Genomic DNA, 24,389 nt, shown 5'->3' with positions numbered 1-24,389 from the left:
ATGTCAGGTTATGTGCTCAGGACAGAGTCTACTTGAGACTCCTGCTCCCTCTGCCCTTTCCCCACAACATGTGCTCTCTCTCTCTCTCTCTCTAAAATATATAAATAATTTTTTAAAAAGATGAAATTTAAAAAGATAAGAAAACAACTTGCCAACTCTGTCTGGGGCTATAGCTTATAGTAAATAACTCCCATGAAGGTTACAGGACATAGACACAGACACAGCTTCAAAACCAAGAAAGTAACCAGACCACCTATTAGCTCTGTAACGGGTGCTACAATATCCACACTATCACCAATATCTCTGAGGGACAGGAACTCTAAGCTTAGTTCTAGAACTGAGGTCCAGAGGCAAGCATAAAACTTGGGAGGGAGATAAACATAAGACAGTGAAAGCTCCTTGAGTCTCAATAATATTTGATACATCCAAAAAGGGATTAATATTTAAAATATATAAAGAATGTATATAACTCAACATCAAAAAATCCTCCAAATGATCTGATTAAAACAGGAAGAGGACCTAAATAGGCATTTTTTCTTTTTTTTTTTTTTTTTGGCATTTTTTCAGAAAAGACACACAAACGGCCAACAGACACATGAAAAGATGCTGAACATTACTAATTACTACACAATGCAAATCAAAACCACAATGAGATATCACCTCACCCTAGTCAGAATGGCTAGTATCAAGAAGAAAAGATACAAGTATTGGTGAGGATGTAGAGAAAAAAGAACCCTCGTGCACTGTTGGCAGGAATGTAAATTGGTGCAACCTCTATGGAAAACAGTGTGGAGGTTTCCCAAAAAAATAAAAACAAATACTTTATGATCCACTACTGGGTATTTACCCCCAGAAAACAACACTATTTGAAAAGATATATGCACCTCTGTGTTCACTGGGACTCGGGTCCCCAGGATCAGGCCCTGGGCTGAAGGCAGAGCCAAACTGCTGAACCACCCGGGCTGCCTTTTTTTTTTTTTTTTTTTTTTTTTTTTTTTTTGAGATTTTAAAGATTTATTTATTCATGAGAGAGAGAGAGAGAGAGAGAGAGAGGCAGAGACAGGCAAAGGGAGAAGCCAGCTCCTCACAGGGAGCCCGAAGTGGGACTTGATCCCAGTGGGATCAGGCCCTGAGCCGAAGGCAGAAGCCCAACTACTGAGCCACCCAGGCATTCCTCTCTCAAATCTTAAAAAAAAAAAAAAAAAAAGCAACTCAGTTATATAGATTATACCTCAATTAAAGTTCTAGCATATATTACCATATTAAAATATTTTGGAAAATTGTCATGAGAAAATGTTTGTTTTTAGAGTCTACTTATATGACTTTTTTGGGAGAAGAGAGAAGTAGACAGGCGTTACGTTTATAAAATTTTTTGAAGCTCTGGAAACATGTAAACTCAGCATTTGTCTTCTTGTAACAAACATTCCTATCCTATGTTTTGTTTTTAATGATTTTATCCATTTATTCATGGGAGACACAGAGAGGCAGAGACATAGGCAGAGGGAAAAGCAGGTTCCTCACAGGGAACCGGATGTGGGACTCAATCCTGGAACTGGGATCATGCCCTGAGCCAGAGGCAGAGCCACCCAGGCATCTCTCCTATCATATGTTTAAAAGAATGTTAACAATGTTAGAATTAGTAGAGAAAAAGAACCTGAAGCCAAAATTAGGTTAGCCAAAGTCACACAGCTGGTTATTGGCAGAGTTAGGTCTAGAATTTAAGTGATGGACACTAATTTGATGCTTGTTTTACTAAAACACACTTTTTATTCTGAGTTATTCTTTCTAGAGACTATTTTTAATTCCTGTTTGGAACTTTTTAATTGTGTCATCCTAAAGCTGGAAACCACTCCCTTCCTAGTGGTAGGAAAGTCCTGTGTCTGGTTGATAATAGGACTGTGTCTGGTTGATAAATAGGAAGGCTAAATTTGAGAGATCCTGCATCACTTAAAGTTTGCTTAGCCATAATGAACAAATTTAGTTATAAAGACACTTTTCTTTAGCTGTGGGAAACTGGATGCTTAGTTTTGAAGTTGTCAAAGGTTACCAGTTAGAAATAGATTTTGATAACTTTATTGCATTAACAAAAAAAAGCTTTTGCTGGGGCCCCTGGCTGACACAGGAGTGTGCAACTCTTGATCTCATGAGTTAAGCCCCATGTTGGGTATAGACATTACTAAATAAATAAATAAATAAATAAATAAATAAAAGCAAAAAACACTTCAACCTTTTCAGATTATCATGATTATTGGTTTGTTAGGAAAGTAAGAAAGGTTTAAGAGTGGTAGGGTTTTTTTGGTTGCCTTAAGGAATGAAGATTTATATTATAAATACCCAGGGGTATGATGAAGCACCAGAAAATTTAAATAGTTACACATTCAGAAAGTGGAAAATGGAACGTCATTCAGTTACAATGGCAGATTTAGTTGTCATATATATATATTTTTTTTAAGGTAAGTGCAATTTTATTATTTTCTATTTTTTCTTTAAGTTTTTATTGAAGTGGGACGCCTGGGTGGCTCAGTGGTTGAGCATCTGCCTTTGGCCCAGGGTATGATCCCGGGATCGAGTCCCACATTGGGCTCCCTGCATGGAGCCTGCTTCTCCCTCTGTGTCTCTGCCTCTCTCTCTTTCTCGCTCTCTCTGTCTCTCATGAATAAATAAATAAAATCTTTAGAAAAAAAAAAAAAGAGGGCAGCCCGGGTGACTCAGCGGTTTAGTGCTGCCTTTGGCCCAGGCCCTTACCCTGGAAACCCAGGATCGAGTCCCACGTTGGGCTCCCTGCATGGAGCCTGCTTCTCCCTCTGCCTATGTCTCTGCCTCTCTCTCCCTCTGTCTCTCATGAATAAATAAATAAAATCTTAAGGAAAAAAAAAAAACCATAAAAAAGAAGATTTAAGAGAGAGAGAGCTCACACATATGTGCGCACATGGGGGAGGGACAGGAACAGAGGGAGAGGAAGAAACTCAAGCAGACACTGCCACTAGACACAAACCCCACTTGGGACTCAATCTCACAACCCTGAGATCATGATCAGAACTGAAACCAAGAGTCAGGGATCCCTGGGTGGCGCAGCGGTTTGGCGCCTGCCTTTGGCCCAGGGCGCGATCCTGGAGACCCGGGATCGAATCCCACGTCAGGCTCCCGGTGCATGGAGCCTGCTTCTCCCTCTGCCTGTGTCTCTGCCTCTCTCTCTCTCTCTCTCTCTCTCTCTCTCTCTATCATGAATAAATAAATAAAATCTTTAAAAAAAAAAAAAAAAAAAAGAAACCAAGAGTCAATCACTCAAACGACTGTGCCACCCAACTGCCTCTGAAATTCACCTTTAAGTATATACTCCTGAGTTTGAAAAAATATATAGTCATGTAACCACCACCACAATCAAAATATAGAATATATGCAATAAAGAATACCTCCCCCCAAAAAACATTCTCTCATGCCACCCCTGGCAACCACTAGTTTTCTGTCCTTTTAATCTTTTTCCAAAATATCATAAAAATGGAATCACACAGTATGTGGCCTTCTGAGTCTGGCTTCTTTCACTTAGCACAATGCATTTGCTATCCACCTATTTGCTGCATGGACTGCGAAATAGTATTCTACTGTATGAAGGTTTGTCAACTCACAGCTGCAGTACATTTGAATTTGTCTCCAGTTTGGGGCATTAGCATAGAGGTTTCTGCTTGACTTTGTTTTCATTTCACTTGAGTAAATACCTATTAGATCTATTAGATCATTACAGTAAGTCTGTGCTTAACTGTATATGAGAATCTGCCAAACTCTTTTCTAAAAGACTGTATTAATAATAAATATTAGTTATTTAATGGTCTTAAGGAAAAATAAGTTTAGATCATGTGTCACAATTTTCATAGAAAGAACCCTAAATAGGGACACCTGAGTGGCTCAGTGGTTGAGCATCTGCCTTTGGCTCAGGCCTGATTCTGGAGTCCTGGGATGGAGTCCATCATCGGGCTCCTTGCATGGAGCCTGCTTCTCCTGTCTCTGTCTCTCTCTGTGTGTCTTTCATGAATAAATAAAATCTTTTAAAAACAAAAACAAACAAAAAAAACAAAGTGCTATGGGATCAAAAGAGAAAGAAAGCCCTCATATAAGAAGATGGCTCTATTATCTTAGAAGTGGGACACCAGTTGAACGTCTGCCTTCGGCTCAGGGCATGATCCTAGAGTCACAGGATCGAGTCCCACATCGGGCTCCCTGCATGGAGCCTGGTTCTCTCTCTGCCTATGTCTCTGCCTCTGCCTCTGTCTCTCTCTCTGTCTCTCTCATGAATAAATAAAATCTTAAAAAAAAAAAAAAAGGCTTAGAAGGATAAGAGAAAATTTTTTAAAAAGCATGCAAAGCAGACCAAACAGCCTTAATAAAAATAAAAAAATGGCAAAAAGTAAAGGACATATAAGAATAGGAGGTTAAAAAGATCAAAGCAGCTACAGCATGGAGAAACTGTAGAATTCCACAGAAATGGTTAATGATGTAAGTAAGTTAAGAAACAGAAAACAAAATTTTCAGTAAGTGTGCTACAGAACTCAACCTTATGCACTATAAAATGAAAATATGAACCACTTCTTTTACAGGTCTAAATGTCAAATGATGAAGGTCATATACACAACTAGTTTTAAAGTAAAAGTGCTCATTAAAAGCATGTCTCATCAATTTCATGTGGAATTTATCAAGACTTTTAAGGTAGTTTTATTTATTTTTTATTAAGGTGGTTTTAAACTATCTAAACAACAATTTTTCAAAAATCCTACTTAACTCTTTCCAAAATTATAAGCCAAAGGGAGTATGAAAAGAGGTGGCAGGCAGGGAGGCCAGGGGTAGGACCATTCAAAATATCTAACCTTACACGCAGCCCAAATTTGAAAGTTATGAAATACTTCCAAAATAAAAAGTCAAGTTTTTTAGCAATATTCCCAAGTCATAATTTTACTGATATTAACTTGTAACACTGCTATTCATAAGCCTTTAAGGGGTAACTGGCTGTTGTTCATTATACTCATTCAATAAAAATACATAGATTACCAAATACCAAGAAAGTCTAAGCAGAATATACAAAAATCACAAAATTTTAAAGGTTAACAGAGAGATTAGAAGAATAACCAAGATAATTTTAAAGAATAACAAAATTGAAGTATGAGACCTCATTATACCAGGTATCTAAATTTATTACAAAGATACAGTTAATAAAGACAGTTTAATACTGGCTCTGAGATAGGCAAACAGAGCATAAAAACAAACCTGAATGTAAACAGAAATAGGACACATGACTCAAGATCCTCACTGAAAATCAGTGACAAATGGATGATGCTCTATAAACAGCATTGGCACACTTATTTTCCACATTTAAAAAACTCTGAATTATATTCAGTATGCTATTTACTATAATTTCAGAATAACTTGAATAATTCAGTATTAAATGTCTTTAAAGATCATCAAGTCCAATACCATCACTTCATAAAAGAAAAATAAAGACCAGAGAAGTTAAAACATTTAGCCAAATCACAGAGCGTGGCCACACAGGAATTAAATAACACATGATTATTTTATTTAAGAATTTACAGGGGTGCCTGGGTGGCTCAGTTAAGCATCTGCCTTTGGCTTGGGTCATGATCCTGGGGTGCTGGTATCAAACCCCATGTTGGGCTCTCTGCTCGTGCGGAGGCTGCTTAATCTCTCTCCTCCTCACTAGTGCTCTTTCTCACACACTGTCTCTCTCTTTCAAATAACTAAATTTTAAAAATATTTTTAAAAATATTTATATTCTTGGGCAGCGTCAGTGGCTCAACGGTTTAGCGCCGCCTTCAGCCTAGGGCCTGATCCTAGAGACCCGGGATCGAGTCCCACGTCGGGCTCCCTGCATGGAGCCTGCTTCTCCCTCTGCCTGTGTCTCTGCCTCTCTCTGTGTCTCTCATGAATGAATAAATAAGATCTTTAAAAAAATAAATAAATAAAAATTAAAAATTTATATTCTTAGGACACCTGGCTGACTCAGACAGAAAAGCATGTGACTCTCGATCTCAGGGTTATGAGTTCGAGCCCCAAGTTGGGTGTAGAGATTACTTAAATAAAACTTTTAAAAATTAAAAAAAAAAAAAAAAAGAATTTACATTCTCATTCAGTACACACAAAATGCTTCCCATCTACCCCAATTTATTTAAATCACCCATGAAATCAACAATGCCAAATTAGAAGCGGAAGAAGACACAGAAGTGTGGCAAAATAAAAAAGCCAATACATACTTTTATTTCCTTCCATCCTCAAACCTTCCTTCATGGAAATTGACCAAAAAAATCTATGACCATCTAGCTGGAATCAGTTAGCGGAGACTGCAACTCTTGATCTCGGGGTTGTGAGTTTGAGTCCCACAATGGGTACAGAAATTGCTTAAAAATAAAATCTTAGGGCAGCCTGGGTGGCTCAGCGGTTTAGCGCCGCCTTCAGCCCAGGGTGTGATCCTGGAGACCCGGGATCGAGTCCTGCATCAGGTTCCCTGCATGGGGCCTGCTTCTCCTTCTGCCTCTGTCTCTGCGTCTCTGCCTCTCTCTCCCTCTCTCTCTCTCTCTCTGTGTGTGTGTGTCTCTCACAAACAAATAAAATCTCTAAAAAATAATAATAAAATAAAATAAAATAAAATAAAATCTTAAAAAAAAAATCCAGCCCTACCCTCAAAGATTTATCTTATCTAAATCCAAACTAAAAGAAGAGTTTCATGGTTTCAGTATGCAGGAGATTCAGGAAGAAAAGAATTTTAAGAACCGTGATTCTTGTCTCAGTGCATCATAAATATCAATGAATACCATATATTTAGGGAGTGCTGTTACTAGGCCCACCATTTTCAGGCACAAGCTCCATTAACTTCATATCTCAGTTTGTTTCCAAAGGATGTCAAACATTTACATTTAGAGGTTTTCACAAAGACCAGTTAAACAAACACAGCTGAAGACTGTCTGAATGTAGTTGTTCCAATTCCAAGGTTCAATTAAGGTATAGACAGAAATGACATCTTCTCTAGGAAAGCATTCAATCTCAGGTTACTAGGGTTGTTCACCATCTGTTAATTCTGATAAAACTTTCCTTCTATAAATCATCCCCCTGGGATATATGACAGGAGTATTGATACTGAAGTGAAGGAGACTCGCAGAGAACCTATTTGCAAAGTTGAAATCCCCATTTAAACTATGACCACACAAGGATAAGCTCTATAAAGAACACAAAATTGACTGCATGTAATTCACTTAAGCAATGATGGGTAAGAATATGACCTCTGGAGCCAAACTACTTATGTTTGAATCCATCATTCGCTCTATGAATTTGGGCAAAATTGCTTAACCTTTGTGCTTCAAACTTCTCAACAAGAAAATAAAGATAATAATAAGGATGGGGTGGCTCAGTCGGTTAAGTGTCTCCCTTGGGTTCAGGTCATGATCCCAGGGTCTTGGAATCAAGCCCACATGGGGCTCCAAGCTCAGTGGGGAGCCTGCTTCTCCCGCTCCCTCTCTACCCCTACTTGTGCTTGTGTACTCTCTCTCTCTCAAATAAAAATCTTTAAAAACAATAATAATAGGGGTGCCTAGATGGCTCAGATGGTTAAGCGTATGCCCTCAGCTCAGGTTATGATCTCCAGGTCCTGAGATCAGGCCCCACATTGGGCTCCCTACTCAGTCAGGAGTCTGCTTCTCCCTTCCCTTCTGCCTCTCACCCCTACTTATGCTGTCTTAAATGAAGATTTTTTTTTTAATCTTTAAATAAATAAAATTATGATAATAATAAAGATAATAACAATACCTACTCTCATAGGAGTTTTTGTGAATTAGTGCATGTAAAGCACTTAGAACAATGCCTGGAATATAGCATTAGCTGCTGCTAGTATTATTACTACCACCTAACCCCATTACCAGACTATCAGTTCTCAGGTGTGACTCAAATACAGGCTAGTTTCCTAACCAGATCATGCAATTTTAATGTTCCTGAATCAATGATTCAATATGCCAAATTCAAAAAACTGCTCTACAAAAACACAGCCTCAAGTCTTCCTTTTAAATCATTTACTATTTAAAAAAATATATAAAAATAAAAATAAATCATTTACTTAACAAAATGCTTCACAAACATTAATCAACTATAAAAGTTTACTTAATTCCATGAATTATCACTATGATATGGAACTTCTGAAAAATCTTTTACTTGAAATAAATTTTTTTTCAAGTATAAGATTCAAATTTTCGGGCAGCCCGGGTGGCTCAGTGGTTTAGCGCCACCTTCAGCCTGGGGTGTGATCCTGGGGACCCGGGATCGAGTCCCACATCGGGCTCCCTGCATGGAGCCTGCTTCTCCCTCTGCCTGTGTCTCTGTCTCTCTCTCTGTCTCTTACGAATAAATAAATAAAATCTTAAAAAAAAAGAATTCCAATTTTCATTTGCCTTTCAATTACAAATTAAGCTCTGAGCTTACAAATCAGATTAATAAGTATATACTGGGATGCCTGGGTGGCTCAGTGGTTGAGCGCCTCCCTTTGGCCCAGGGCGTGATCCTGGGGTCTCGGGATCGAGTCCCACATCGGGCTTCCTGCATGGAGCCTGTTTCTCCCTCTGCCTGTGTCTCTGCCTCTCTCTGTGTGTCTCTCATGAATAAATAAAATGTTTAAAAAAAAAAAGTATATACCTATATATAGTAATAAAACATACTGAAGCTTTTAAGATATTTACTATTAATCTGCAAATTTGCCCTTGTATATATTTTGACCAGAAACAATGAATAAATGTACATCTTTAATCAACTGAAAAATGTAAATAGAAATCATTCAAGATATCATTTTATACCCATTCGACTGGCTAAAAAAAAAAATCAAATTAACATCCCAGGTGGTGGCAAAGAGAAGCAGCAACTGGATCTCATACACTGCTAGTGGACAACCATTTTGCAATTTCTTATAAAGCTAAACATACGTCTACCCTGTGATGCAACAATTCCACTCTTAGGTACTCAATCAAAAGAAATGAAACATATGTTCACAAAAAGACTTGCACAAGAATGTTAATAGCAGCCTTATTCATAACAGACAATAACTGGAAATAACACAAATGTCAAAAAAAAATGTCTATCAATAGGAGAATGGAAGAACAAAGTGTGGTATTAATAAAAATACTGTGCGGCCTGGGAAGTCATCTGTTATCGACACTTATGATTTTTTTTTTGAAATTTTTTATTTATTTATTTATGATAGTCACACACACAGAGAGAGAGAGAGAGAGGCAGAGACACAGGCAGAGGGAGAAGCAGGCTCCATGCACCGGGAGCCCGACGTGGGATTCGAACCCGGGTCTCCAGGATCACGCCCTGGGCCAAAGGCAGGCGCTAAACCGCTGTGCCACCCAGGGATCCCCAACTTTTTTTTTTTTTTTTTGCCACAACATAAACTTTTGATGAATTTAATTGGTGCTTTTAAGTGGCAAATGACATCTGGCTGGCTCAGCTGGTACAGCATGCAACTCTTAATCTCGGGGACTGTGAGTTTGAGCCCCGCGCTGGGTGTAGAGATTGCTTAAAAATAAAAAATCTTAAAGGCGGGGGGCAAATAAAACTCAGGGTTTTATTAAATATTACTTTTATTAAGTGAAACTCTTAAATGTTTGTGTACATGTATATTTTTTTAATGCATTCCTGGGACATGTTCACCCTAAGTGTTCCCTCCAGAAATTATCCATGTATAATAAAAAAGAAGATTGGCTTAGAATGGCTACTTTGATGGAAACAGTGTCTTAGGGAAATACAGGTTGGACCTGAGGTACACTGAATACTTAAACTGTGGTCTAGTGATTGTTTAAATGGCATTGTATTTAAATGGGCATACTATCGCTGTAACTTTCTACTCCTGTAACAAAAAAATAAATGTACAAAACAAAATGAATTTCAAAAATATGTTAAACATAAGAAATCAGATAAATGGATCCCTGGGTGGCAGAGCAGTTTGGCGCCTGCCTTTGGCCCAGGGCGCGATCCTGGAGACCCGGGATCGAATCCCACGTCGGGCTCCTGGTGCATGGAGCCGGCTTCTCCCTCTGCCTGTGTCTCTGCCTCTCTCTCTCTCTCTCTGTGTGACTATAATAAATAAATAAAAATTAAAATAAATAAATAAATAAATAAAGTCCGCAAATCTCAAAAAAAAAAAAAAAGAAAGAAATCAGATAAAAAGAGTATATATTCCATTTACATGAAATTCAAGAACAGACAAAATCAGATTACCTGGGCAAAACAAAATTGAAAGGGACATTAAATGTTTTGCTGCTCACTTATGCAAATTAAGTCACAGCTTTGAATATTATCCATCCCTAGAATCCAAATAAAAATTTGAGACCAGAAAAAAAAAAAATTTTGAGACCAGGGACGCCTGGGTGGCTCAGCGGTTGGGTGCCTGCCTTCAGCTCAGGTCAAGATCCTGAATCCCTGATCAAGTCTCACATCAGACTCCCTGCAAGGAGCCTGCTTCTCCCTCTGCCTCTCTCTCTCAGTCTGTGTCTCTCATGAATACATAAATCTTTTAAAAAAAAATTTGAGACCACTCAAAAAGAAAAAAAAAAAAAAGGACAAGAACAGGAATACAACTTCACTTAAAGGAAATACTTAAAGTTTCATAATATTTAAAATGTTCCACTAGTGGGACGCCTGGGTAGCTCAGCAGTTGAGGGTCTGCCTTTGGCCCAAGGTGTGATCCTGGAGTCCTGGGATCGAGTCCCCCATCAGGCTTCCTGCATGGAGCCTGCTTCTCCTTCTGTCTGTGTCTCTGCCTCTCTCTCTCTGTCTCTCTCATGAATAAATAAAATCTTAAAATAAAATTAAAATGTTCCACTAGTGATAAAATACAATTTTCAAAAACCAGTTACTATTTTCTCGCTATCAAATTAGCAAATATTTTTAAATGATAACACTGGCAAGGGTATATATCTCAAGCTCATATATTGCTAATGGGAATGTAAATTTGTACCTATCTAGAAAGCAATTATCCAATGTTTTGCTCTCTTGAGAACCCTTAGAAACATACCTTGACTTGATAATTCCACTTAGAGCAATCTAGCTTACCAATGTAGAAATGTGGATAAAGGGATGCCTAGGTGGCTCAGAGGCTGAGTGCCTGCCTTTGGCCCAGGGCATGATCCTAAAGTCCCAGAAGAGAGTCCCACATCAGGCTCCCTGCATGGAACCTGCTTCTCCCTCTGCCTGTGTCTCTGCCTTTCTCTGTGTGTGTCTTTCATGAATAAATAAAATCTTTTAAAAAAAAAAATGTGGATAAAGATCTGTTTAGCAATATTCAATGAAATTTTGTTTATAATAATTGGAAATTAGTAATCTGAATGTGAAAACTATGGAAATTGCATAAATGGAATATTCCTCAGCTGTTTTAAACTGTTTTCAAATAATTACAATGATATTAAAATGCATGTTAAAGCAGGTTCCAGGGGGGCCTAGGTAGCTCAGTCAGCTAAGCGACTGACTTTTGGTCTCAATTTAGGTCTTGGTCTCAGGGTCATGGGTTCAAGCCTCACATTGAGGGGGGTGGGAATAAAGGAATAAATTCCTTAAGAAAAAAAGGAATAAAGAAATATTCCTTTGGGCAGCCCCGGTGGCTCAGCGGTTTAGCGCTGCCTGCAGCCCAGGGCGTGATCCTGGAGACCCGGGATCGAGTCCCACATTGGGCTCCCTGCGTGGAGCCTGCTTCTCCCTCTGCCTGTGTCTCTGCCTCTCTCTGTCTCTATGAATAAATAAGAAAAATTTAAAAAAAAATTTTTTTTAAATTCCTTTAAAAAAAAATTGGTCCTGGGACGTTTGGGTGGCTCAGAGGTTGAGCATATGACTTCCACTCGGGGCATGTTCCCGGGGTCCGAGATCGAGTCCCACATCAGGCTCCTTGCAGGGAGCCTGCTTCTCCCTCTGCCTATGTCTCTGCCTCTCTCGTTTGTCTCTCATGAATAAATAAATAAAATATTTTTTAAACAGCAGGTTCCAAAATTATGTATACAGAAAAATCTGCATAAGGAAAAAATAGAGAAAATAAATGTTAATGTTATTTTTAAAAAGTAATGAAGAAAAAAATAATAATAATGAAGGGTCAGGGACCTGGGTGGCTCAGTTAGTTGAGTGCCCGACTCTTAATTTCAGCTCTGATCATGATCTGGGTGGTGGGATCGAGCCCTGCCTTCAGCCCCTCAGACGGCTGCACCCTCAGAGTGGAATCTGCTTGAGATTTTCTCTCCCTATGCCCCTCCCTGCCCCACCTGCACAGGCACATACTCTATTAAAATAAATAAAATCTTTAAAAAAATAATAATGAAGGGTCAATATCATAGAAACTATGACTATATTTCAGTGTCTGGGCTTTCTTGTAAAAGCACCAAATTAACTAGGTATACTGGGGGGGGTGGGGGGGGAACCAAAAGAATAAGAACATTCATTGAAGGAACACACCATTAGTATTATTTCAGATATGAACAGCCAATTCATCAAATGAAGTCAAAGTTATCAAATGAAGTCAAGGTATCTTAACTATAACAAGAAAAAGTTACAGAATTCAATACAGGGCAAGTATATACCAATCATGTTTGATCTAGGGAAAATAATTAGGTGATTTAGCTATTTTCCACAGGACTAAGCTCAGCTCTTCTACAAAGCAATGAAAAAGAAGGGAAAGGCACAGCAAGAAGTCAAGCCAGCAACGTGATTTCCCAGGAAATTACTTCTTACTTGGCAAAGTACTGCCCTCATATTCTAAACTCTACAAAGAGAGTTTAGACACACAAAATTCGAATACCATGTAAAAGATGTATACTTTCCCTTGTTCTCAAGATATCCAAAAAGAAAAAAAATAATGCATACTAAAACATAGGGAAAAAAAGAGCTCAATTTATCGTTAGATGTTGTTTTTTTAAAGATTTAGAGGCAAAAAAAATTTAAAAATAAAGATTTAGAGGCACCTGGGTGGCTCAGTGGCATCCACAGCTAAAAAATATATTTGAAGAAATAAATTCACATATGCATTAATTCATGTATTTTATTTTTTTTTTTTTAATTTTTTTAATTCATGTATTTTAGAAATCATTTTTATTGCTTAAGGCAATAAGACAGTTTTCCCCCTTTTCCTTTCTCATCTATTTTCATCTGAATACAACACTTTGACTTCCCGTAAGAGCTGTTTTCAACAATAATTTGACAATCTCTGGCTTTAAAAATGAGCAAATAGGGACACCTGGGTGGCTCAGCAGTTGAGCGTCTGCCTTCCTGCGTGGGGCCTGCTTCTCCCTCTCCCTATGTCTCTACCTCTCTCTGTGTCTCTCATGAATAAATAAATAAAATCTTAAAAAAAAAAAAAAAAAAAAAAGGTACTAGGGTAGGTGAGTTAAAGAGGGGAGGGGTGCCTGGGTGGCTCAGTCTGATTCTTGGTTTCAGTTCAGGCTGATTTCAGGGTCCTGGGATCCTGGGATCCAGCCCCAGGTGTCCGACCTCACTCAGCAAAGAGTCTACTAGAGATTCTCTCAACTCTGCCCCACCCCCTGCTGACATAAGCACACATGCCTGTGCATGCTCTTACTCTCTCAAATAAATAAATCTTGAGAAAAAAAAATAAAATAAAATAAAGGCAGGAGACTGGGAGAGAGTGGGGAGCAAAGAGGAGAAAAAAGAAAGGGTATAATAGACTATTCTTCCCTTAAGTAAGATGTTTAAAACTCTGACCCTGATTTCCATTAAAGGTTCAGTACTGAAGCTTCTATAGAACTATGGATGCAAAGCTGCACAGTAAGCAGAAAAAATGACACCTGAACTTCATTTAATGTTCAAGTATATAATAATATAAGGATGAAATTATAAGCATATATTTATATCAGTGGATTCATTTATAATCCATTCTTTTTTTTTAAAGATTTATTCATTTATTTATTAATGAGAAAGAGAGAGAGTGCGCCAGAGACACAGGCAGAGGGAGAAGCAGGCTTCATGCAGGGAGCCTAACATGGGACTCGATCCCGGGTCTCCAGGATCACGCCCTGGGCTAAAGGCAGTACTAAACCGCTGAGCCACCTGGGCTGCCCTATAATCCATTCTTGCAACTCGAAAATGCTTCCCTTGGCACCATGATCCCAAATGCCACACTACACCAAGAGGCCAAAAACCTGCTACTTGGAAGAATTAGCAACAAAGCAGAATATTTTATTAAACTTTTGTAATAGAGGTGTCTGGCTGGCTCAGTTGGAAGAGAGCATGTGACTCTTGATCTTGGGGTCATGAGTTAGAGCTCCATGCTGGGTGTAGAGATTTAAAAAAATAAATTTTCGGGATCCCTGGGTGGCGCAGCGGTTTGGCACCTGCCTTTGGCCTAGGGCGCGATCCTGGAGACCCGGGATCGAATCCCACATCGGGCTCCCGGTGCATGGAGCCTGCTTCTTCCTCCGCCTGTGTCTCTGCCTCTCTCTCTCTCTCTCTGTGACTATCATTAAAATAAAAAAAAAATAAATAAATAAATAAATAAATAAATAAATAAATAAATAAATAAATAAAATAAAATAAAATAAAATAAAATAAAATAAAATAAAATAATAAATTTTCAAAAAAAGAAAGAAAATATTTGCAAATCTAGTATCTGATAAGGGACTTGTATCCAGAAAATATGTTTCACAACTCAAACTCAATAATAAAAGGCAAATAGGGATCCCTGGGTGGCGCAGCGGTTTGGCGCCTGCCTTTGGCCCGGGGCGCGATCCTGGAGACCCGGGATCGAATCCCACATCAGGCTCCCGGTGCATGGAGCCTGCTTCTCCCTCTGCCTGTGTCTCTGCCTCTCTCTCTCTCTCTCTGTGTCTCTCATGAACAAATAAATAAAATCTTTAAAAAATAAAAAATAAATAAAATAAATAAAATAAAAGGCAAATAAATCCATTTTTTAAATGGGCAAGGGATTCAAAAAAAACATTACTCCAAAGAAGATAAACAAATAGCTGATAAATCCATGAAAAAATTCTCATCATTGCCATCAGGGAAATTCAAAACAATACCACAATGAGTTATCACTTCACATCCACTAGGATAGCTATAATAAAAAACCAAAAGTAATAACAAGTGTTGGTGAAGATGTGCAGAAACTGGAATACTTATTCCCACCTCCTGGTGGAAATACAAAATGGTATTCATGGCTGCCTTGGAAAAATGAGTTACCATATGACCCAGCAATTCTAGTACTACTTGATATATACCAAATAAATGAAGGAGCCCCTGGTGGCTAAGTCAGTTGGGCCACTGACCCTTGGTTTCCATTCAGGTCATGATCTTATATGTCATGGGATAGAGCCCAATTGGGCTCCATCCCCAGAGGGGAGTCTGACTGCTTGAAGGTTCTCACCCTCTATGTCTTCAAGTGTGGGCACTCTCTAACTGATACATAAATCTTGTTTTTTAAAGATTTTATTTATTCATGAGAGTGACACAGAGTGGCAGAGACATAAGCAGAGGGAGTAGGCTCCCTGCAGAGAGCCTGATGCAGGACTTGATCCCAGGACCCTGGGATCACACCCTGAGCTGAAGGCAGATGCTCAACCACTGAGCCACCCAGGCATCCCTTAATAAATAAATCTTTAAAAATTTTAAAATAAAAAAATGCAGGGCACCTGGGTGGCTTAGCCGGGTAAGTGTCTGTCTTCAGCTCAAGTCACAATCTCAGGGTTCTGGGATCAACCCCCATCACAGGCTCCCCGTTCAGGGCAGGGGGGTGGCTGTTGTCCTGCCTCTCTCTCTGTCCCTGCCCCACTTGTGCATGCTCTCTCTCAAATAAATAAATAATCAATTAAAAAATGGAAACACATGTCCATACAAAAACTTGTACAGGAATGTTCATAGCAGGGACACCTGGGTGGCTCAGCAGTTGAATGCCTGCCTTCAACCTAGGGCATGATCCTGGAGTCCCAGGATCGAGTCCCACATCTAGCTCCCTGCATGGAACCTGCTTCTCTCTCTGCCTGTATCTCTGCCTCTCCCTCTCTGTCTCTCATGAATAAATAAATAAAATATTAATTTAAACAAAATTGTTCATAGCAGGGATTCCTGGGTGGGTGGCTCAGCGAGCTGTTGGTGTCTGCCTTTGGCTCAGGGCGTGATCCTGGGTTGGGGGATCAAGTCTGCATTGGGCTCCCTCTGCCTGTATCTCTGACTCTCTCTCATGAATAAATAAATAAAATCTTAAACAAAAAAAATGTTCATAGCAGCTTTGTTTGAATAGCCAAAAAGTGGAAACAATCCAATGTCTATCAACAAGAGAACAGACTTTAAGGGATGCCTGGGTGGCTCAGCAGTTGAGCATCTGCCTTCGTCTCAGGGCATAATCCTGGGTTGGAGGATCCAGTCTCCTATCAGGCTCCCTGCAGGGAGCCTGCTTCTCTCTCTGTGTGTCTCTCATGAATAAATAAATAAAATCTTTTAAAAAAAGAGAGAGAGAGAGAGAGAATAGATTTTTTAAATTCTGATATAATTAATTATATTGGAATACTATTCAGAAATAAAAATAAATTCCTGATGCACAAAATAACATGGATAAATCTTAAATAAATCAAGTAGAGTGAATGAAGCCAGATCTTCCTATCAAAAAAAAGTATACACCATACAATTCTCTTTAGACAAAGTTCTAGAAAATGCAAAGTAATCTATAATGACAGCAGATTTGTGGTTACCTCTCTGGGTAGAAAGGGAGAGACAGATTACAAAGAAACACAAGGAAACTTTTAGAATGGTTAAGTATGTTCCTTATCTTGATTGCGGTGGATAAATAGGTAAAAACCCATCAAACTGTATACTTTAAACATCTTCAATTTCACTGTATGTCAATTATAACTGAATAAAGCTATCCCAAAAAAAGAGAGAAAAAAAAGAATGCATACGCCATGTTGGGGGGAAAAGAAGTATACCAGTTTCTGAAATGGCACATTTGGGTAAGGAAAAGGTAGAAAAGGTAGACTGAGATCTTTTAAGGATGAACATTTTAAAAGTCAAAATAGAAAAAAAATTAAATTTTTAAAAAAAGTCAAAACAGTAACTAATCCCCATATGATAAAAGCTGAATATTCAACATCCACCAACAAAGCAAATGGTCAAAACAATCAAAGCTATTATGAATTCAGTCTAGCCTTCAAAATAAAAAATTTCATTCATCTCAACATTTATATATATTATATACATGTTTATATGTATGAAAGTAGTAAGTTCTAAATATACATATACATTTTAAGTATAATCATATTTTTAGAACTAATTTTGTCTACAGATAATATTTGATGAGCAAATAAATTAACTGTACAAAACATCCACCCCAAAGTGTCGCAGGTAACAGACTGAAAACTGCTGATAAGGACACTCAATGCCAAGGAGATTCAATACTTAAATGTTAGTTTAAAAAATAAAGAAATTGGGATCCCTGGATGGCTCAGTTTAGTGCCTGCCTTCAACCCAGGGCGTGATCCTGGAGACCGGGGTCCCACGTTGGGCTCCCTGCAGGGAGCCTGCTTCTCCCTCTGCCTGTTTCTCTGCCTCTCTCTCTCTCTGTGTCTCTCATGAATGAATAAATAAAATCTTTAAAAAGAAAAAGTAATAGAAGTCTAATGAAATATTTATCTAACAGGTTCCACAGCTATACTTCATAATCCAAAAGAATTTAGGGACTAGTTATAATTCTGCTAATCTAGGTGTAAATAATTAAGAATTTACTGTGACTTAAGGCAAAAAATATAGCTAAGTTAAAAGATTCAAGTTTTCCAACAGATGGGATTAAAAATAAGACAAAAGAGTAAAGAATTCAAAATTGAAGTTTAAGTTTCATAATTCAACTTAATATTATATTTCTGTGTTGCTGGCTTCCCTGACTTTGCTTTTATTCAGGAGCCAAGCAGTGTTCTACAACTTTTATCCCTTTTCCTCTCTAAAGAACTGATAATCTGATAATCATTTTCCTTATTAACTATACTCACCTTAATATAAACACAATTACCACAATTAAGATTTTTGCTACCTAATCAGAGAACTCAAAACTTTTCCCTGATTAGTAGAACATAAGAAGAATGTAAAGAATCAGCAAGCAAGTGAGGAGAAATAGATCTGGTGGTAAGAGAAGGGGAAATCACCGAACACTAATTATTAATACACCAGCTCCTTAGTTATTAACCCATTTAAGAGGACTGAGGGGTCTCTTCCCACTGCTTAATCCCAGACTCCACTGGGAAGGACAAGTGGTATGGTTTGGCCTAGTTACGATTGCTAGAAACCTATTCCCAAGAACTGCAGAAGCAGAGACAAGTGCCCAGCCTTCTAATTCCACATGGTCCTGCCCAGGCTCCCATCCTCTAGGACTAGCAATTTTCAGTCTATTCACTCACTTGCATTCTGACCTGCTTTTCCAAGTGGAAGATAACAAAGGAAGAGTTATGGCAAGCAGTGGAAACTGCACAGTACAAAAAATATGTCCATGGGAGAATGCTGCAAATAGGATCATCCTCCTTTACATATGTCACTCTAGGAAAACTGCCAAGAGTGGCTCACTACTCTAGACTTACTTCCTACAGCTCCTCCAAACTCCTCCTCAAACACATGTCAGTATTCTCCTCATTCTCCCTTAGTTTCAATCCTCCTTTTGCCCCAAGATTTCCAAGTGTATATTTTATATTTTCAAAAATATATTGCAGTATCATAAGGACATCCTACTTATCAGAACCTGTGTCTCACATCTGAACAAACATCGCAAGGCTTTATAGAGTATTTCTAACTTTAATAATGTGAAATTTCCAATAGGTTATATTACTGAAACAAATTTTCTTGGCAAATAAACGTATTTATTTTAATGTAAGAAAAAATAAGTTAGAGAAATTATTTCTTAATATTTAAAGAGTACAGTTGTTTCCTTCCTCCTTAGCCCTATCAAGGAAACATGTATCTGAGTTTAGAAATTAGGAGAATTCAAGAACCATTCTGTGGAAATCAAAAGCTATCAAATACAATAAATAGATGTTTTGGCAAGCCCAAAATAAAATGCAGGTTCTGAAGTACTTACTATATTAAATAACTTTTTATTAAGGTGTTAAGTTTACCAAGAGGCCTTTTCGGATAAAAGTTGTTCTCTCAACAAACTGAAAACCAGACATAGGTTTCTGTACCTTTACAAAATTAGATTTTCAGAGACCAACATTTCCACTAGGATTTACTCTATGGGTAAAGGCTAGAAGCAGAGAAAGCAGATCAGAAGCTATTTATAAAAGAGGATAAAACGCTACTGTAATAGAAAATAAATTTAATTAACTAGTGTTAATTGAACTTCTACTTTTTAAAATCATTTACTTGAGTTTTCTTTGATATATGAAATTAAGTCTCACTAAATTGTCCAGTCAGGAACATACAGTTTCTTTGAGACTTAAAAACCACCACTTATTCAACTACAGATTAACGAATCTCACTGTAAAATAAGTTGAGCAATCAGAGCTATTCATAGTTGAGAGTGATTAAATTATCGGTGAATAATAAAGTCACTTGAATAAAGTCCATTTATTAAGCAAGTACTCAAACCAGTCAATGTTCATAATTACAAGGAATGAACATTCATATTATTCCCACACTCAATTATTAAGATTTTACATTCCTCCATCAGTTAGTAAAGAATTGAATGACCTCTACAAATGTGCCTACCAATTGCACAGAGACTTACAGAACAACCATTTTGGTGGTAGAGATACTCCATTTAACACAATGCAAGGAATTTAAAAGCTTTCATCCTTGGAAACTTTGTCACAAAAATCAGTAAATTTATTTTGTGAAAAGATTGCTTATGTTTTCAATTCAAATATATGATGATTCTATATTTTGCAGTCTTCCGAGCAAAAACAATTTAGTGAAATATAAAAGTCTGAGAAAAATTATTTCTGAGATAAGAAATTATGTAAAAATCCTAATGCAAAGCTACACCAAGACTTTGTTCATAATTGCATAAAACATTAATGAAAGGGTTACATAAATCCCCTGGATTAAAGATTTTTAAAGAGTACTGCAAGAATCTCTCAGTTTTCAGTATTGCTTTCTCTGCTCTTATATCTACAAAAACTAATCTAAATCAACTCTTCCTAAATACAAACCATCTAGATTTTTACAGAGGAAAAATCAAACCAAGAACAACACAGAAAATACATATATATTCTTAGCATAGCTTTAAAAAGGTACTGTAGATTACATTTAAGTCCCTTAAATTAAATTTATAATGTATGCCACATCCAGCTCATTCTCAAGGGAGAAAATCACCAAAACAAAAGCTCCTGCTTAATAAACTATTTACTTTGTAGTTAACCCTCTATCCCAGGTGCACTTTACTGTGGATTATCATCACTGTCTTCTCTTCAAAAACCTAGAAATCTAAAACACACCAGTATATCTGATTCCCTTAAAAATGCTTTGATATGTTTTCTATTAGTGTAAGGCCAGGAGAAAAAAAAAAAAAAACACTCCTCTGCTTTTCTCCTTTGAAATGTGTCTTATTCGGCTTCTGCTTATTTTCTATAGATGAACTGTTCTCAAACCAGTCCATTTCAGCATTAGTTGTTTACAGACAACATGTCTAGTATACTTAGGGGTTTGTTTTTTTTTTTTTTTACAGACAGTGCCTTACAGGAAAGGTAAACAAGAGGGCACAAGTGAAACAAAAGTGTACCACATCTGAGAAACACCACTCAATTTCATCCCCTCTGCCTCAAATTTCCTTAAGTCCTCATACCAAAGATTCTCAATATCTAAAAAGAGGCACAACACAATATGTGATAAGGCAAACATAAGAAACCAAATCAGAAGCTCAAGAAATTTAATAGAACGTATCACCACCAAATTACCAGAAGAAAAATAAAGATATAAATAATAAAGCCAGTCCTAGAAACCCTTACTGAAGGATTATTTCTGTTGCACTGCCTGGCTTAAAACAGTTTTTCAAATTCTTTTGACTGTAAGAAATACATTTTACATAGTGATCTAGTACACACACTTATGAGAAACATTTCCCAGACAATGCTTTTCCTTACCAAGTGCAATTCCATTCTATTTCATCCTATTTTCAATGTGGCAGTAACCCAGTAAATTGATTTTATAAATTACGAAAAAAATCACGATCCACAATCTGAAAAACATAGGCTTCACAGTGGGTATGGGTATCCCTTATATTCGGATCATTTTTGCAATGTGCCTCTACTTGTCTCTAGCAGGGTAGACAGATATTTTAAGATTGCTACGTTATTATTGTTTTCATTGAAGCAAGTGGTTTTTAAAGTGTAAGCCTCTGACCAACATAAGCATCACCTGAGATAAATACAAATTCTCAGGATCCACCCCAGACTTACTGAATCAGAAACTCTGGATGCGGCCAGCAGTCTGTAGTTTACCAAGCCCTCCAGGTGATTCTGGTGCAAGCTGAAGTTTGAGAACCACGGCATAAAAGAACCCAGGTCTTTATGCTCTCTATTTAACAATGCAATCGGTAAGCACAGTGCTCACTCTGTGCCAATCGCTATCCTAAAAGTTCTACAAATATTAACACGTGGGAAAAAAACAACCCTACGAAATAGAGACTATTATTATACCTATTACACAGAGGAGGAAACCTGTACAGAGAGGTTAAATTGTCCAAGCTAAGTGGCGGAACCAGAAATCAAGTTTCTAATTTGGCCAGGGTATGTCCATCCTTTCATGACGTCCATCTTCTTGATCAAGTCCCCTGTCCTGCCTATTCCCTTAGTTTGAGCTACTTATCCCCCCTTTCTCTTTCAAACTCTCCATCCTGTCAATGTCCTCATTTTCTAATATCATTAGTGTCATCCTAAAAAAAAAAAAAAAAAAATTTTTCCCTAAAGCACTGGAATGCAATAAGTTACTTCACCCAACTTTTGGGAGCTTTTTCTCTCACATCTTAGTTTTATGAAGGCGAGGTGCCTTCTATTTCCGCAGTCCTGAGAACACACTAACGGCCACACTGTTGGTTTCTCGCAGCCGCCGCTCCGGCCGGTCTCCACAGGACCACCACTCTCACCCTGAACAACTTTCTCACTCCCTCCTACTACGCCCTATATCTACTACGCGCTTCCTACGAGGAAATTACTTCTCCCCGCCCACCCCTGTGTCATTTTGCTTGACTCCTCTCCAACTGAGAGAACTTCCACTCCGGCAGACCCCTCACCCTAGTCTCCAATCCGACCTACTCCTCGAGGCTCCCCGGGGGCGCGCGGGTCCTCAGACCCCGGAGCTCCCGGTTCCAGTCTCGGGTCGCCCAGCCCAGCCCAGCGGTGGGGGCAGGGCGCTCCGGCTCCACTCCAGCTGTTCAAGGTCTCCACAGGTCCCACCCTCCTGAAACCCGGAGCCCTCCACGCTCGGACAGCCGCCTCTCTCAGGAGGGTCCCCAGCCCCACCCCCACCCCCACCCCCGGCCTCTCGCCTCTCCTCGACGCCCCCGCTCGGACTCAGGTCCCTCAGGGTCATCCCGAACCCCGGCCGCCCTGGGTCTGACTCCCTTCTCCCTCGGACCCGGGCCACTCCCAGTTTCCCGGCCCCCCAGCTCTCTCCGCTCGGGCCGCTCTTAGGTTTCCCGGGTTTCTCTGCTCCCTGGCACCCAAGCTGCCCTGAGTGTGCATTCCCGGGCTCACCCGGTCTTCGGACCAGGTCGTGGCGGGTCACCGCCGGGTCACCCCCCTCCCCCCCCCCCCCCCCCCCGGGACCCCGTCCGCTCCCGTCTCCCAAGGGGTCTTACCGCTCCCACAGCGGCCGCCGGTCAGTGCCCCAGACCCAAGCAGCGGGACGTCCCGAGGGACCTGCCGGCCAGAACCGCTTGCGGGTCCGGCCCCAGCCTATCTTGCCAACGCGAACTCCGCCGCCGGGAACCGGGCCATTCTCCCACCAGCCCAGTCAGCGCGAACTCGCCGCCGCCGCCGCCCTGGCCCCGGCCCGACCCGGCCCACAGTGCAGGCCCCCTTCCTCTCGGCCTCCGCCTCGGGAGCGCCGAGCTGGAGTTTCCGGCCCGAGACGGCCCCCACCCAGACCTCAGGCCCGCGTTACCGGCACTCACCTGCCGCTGCCCCCCAACCAACTCCAGCGCCACTGCCTCTACCTCGGCCGCCAGTAGCCACCAAGCGCCACCACCTCCCCCATGACAACAGGCCCGCCCCGTTTCATACTTTCTGCCTCCCCATTGGATAGCGGGGCGGCGGCTTTCTGCTCTGATTGGCTCCTTGCAGCTGTCCGTCATAGCTTCCTCACCGCCCCTTTTCCTGAACCCGGTATTAGCCCCCGTCCGGACCCGGAGCGCCCAGTACCAAGGTTTAGTTGTTATTGGCTGATGGCTGGGCAGTTCGAAGTTATGATAGGCTGCCAAAAGTGTCTGTTAAGTCAACTGGCAAGGGATGCGATGGCTTTGGTTGGTTCAAGCCCGGGTACAGTTTGGTTGCGCAGTAGAAAGCAAGGAAGGGGCAGACGCTCACGGCCGAGGTTACCCGGGAAGGGTTAACTCTTTGTTGTAGAGTTCACTCTGTGTACCCATCCCTTGCTCCAGTTCCCTCCCTGTAAGGAGAAATTGATCGCTGCTAGTTTATAGGGCAGTACTTAGAAAAGACCAGCATCAGAGATTGTATTTAAGGAGTGTTTTCCAACTCCTTGGAGAAAAGCACTTGTACAGATAAAAATTTCTTCTTCTCGAAGTCCCAATTTGCACCCAGTTTCCTTGAAGTTCTTTCCAGAAGTCTCCATGCTAAAGGGCAAAGCACGAACATTTATTTAGCAGAAATCAGACACTTCTGTGGCAATTGTAACGTCGTTAATAAACTCTGTGGCAATTGTAACGTCGTTAATAAACTCAAGTGGCATGTTGAGCGTTCTCTAGCTTCCAGACTCACCCCTGGCTGGCTCCTGCCAAGTGACCAAGCAGCCATCAGCAAGTTTGAACTAAACCAGCCGCATTTACCCTTGTGATGCTCTGGAAATGAGAATTTGGTTACCCCCACCTTCTCCCAACTTGATTTTTATGTTCAGCAGTTCTTAAATAGCCCTACTAGATGTGTGTCAGATACTTGAAAAGCTTGTCTTTTTTTTTTTTTTCCCAACCTCTCCTCTTCCTAGCAGTCTAAATTAGGACCATTGAATGAATTGCAGCCCTTTTCTTACATTGGCACAATGCACAAGAATAAATGATTGCATTTTTTATTTATTTGGGTACAAGTCACAGTATGCATTTTTGAGAAATCTGGTGTAGCTATAAAAACTCTTGCGCTCCTAGAAATACATCCATCGTTAGATTTTGGTTTTCTTTTTCATTTCCACCCACTTTTCCTGTTCTTAAACAA

At 39.7% G+C, this 24,389-nt stretch overlaps 1 protein-coding gene across 7 annotated transcripts in view; it reads right to left on the bottom strand.

Moving 5' to 3' along the window:
* The window catches only part of NUMB (NUMB endocytic adaptor protein), a 161,991-nt gene extending 138,772 nt beyond the window's left edge, over window positions 1–23,219 (bottom strand). For 2 of the 7 annotated variants that reach the window (XM_041758457.1, XM_041758460.1), the window contains exon 1: window positions 22,805–23,060. The gene's annotated coding sequence lies outside the window, so the exon portion shown is untranslated. Of the gene's footprint in view, window positions 1–22,804; window positions 23,066–23,119 lie in introns of those variants that run through there. The other 5 variants (XM_041758459.1, XM_041758461.1, XM_041758462.1 and 2 more) reach the window with 5 other exon arrangements.
* Between the last annotated feature and the right edge of the window lie 1,170 nt (window positions 23,220–24,389).

The sequence above is a fragment of the Vulpes lagopus genome, chromosome 6, assembly GCF_018345385.1.
Source record: "Vulpes lagopus strain Blue_001 chromosome 6, ASM1834538v1, whole genome shotgun sequence".
Lineage (NCBI taxonomy): Eukaryota > Metazoa > Chordata > Mammalia > Carnivora > Canidae > Vulpes > Vulpes lagopus.
This window is presented reverse-complemented; position numbering and strand designations above follow the sequence as displayed.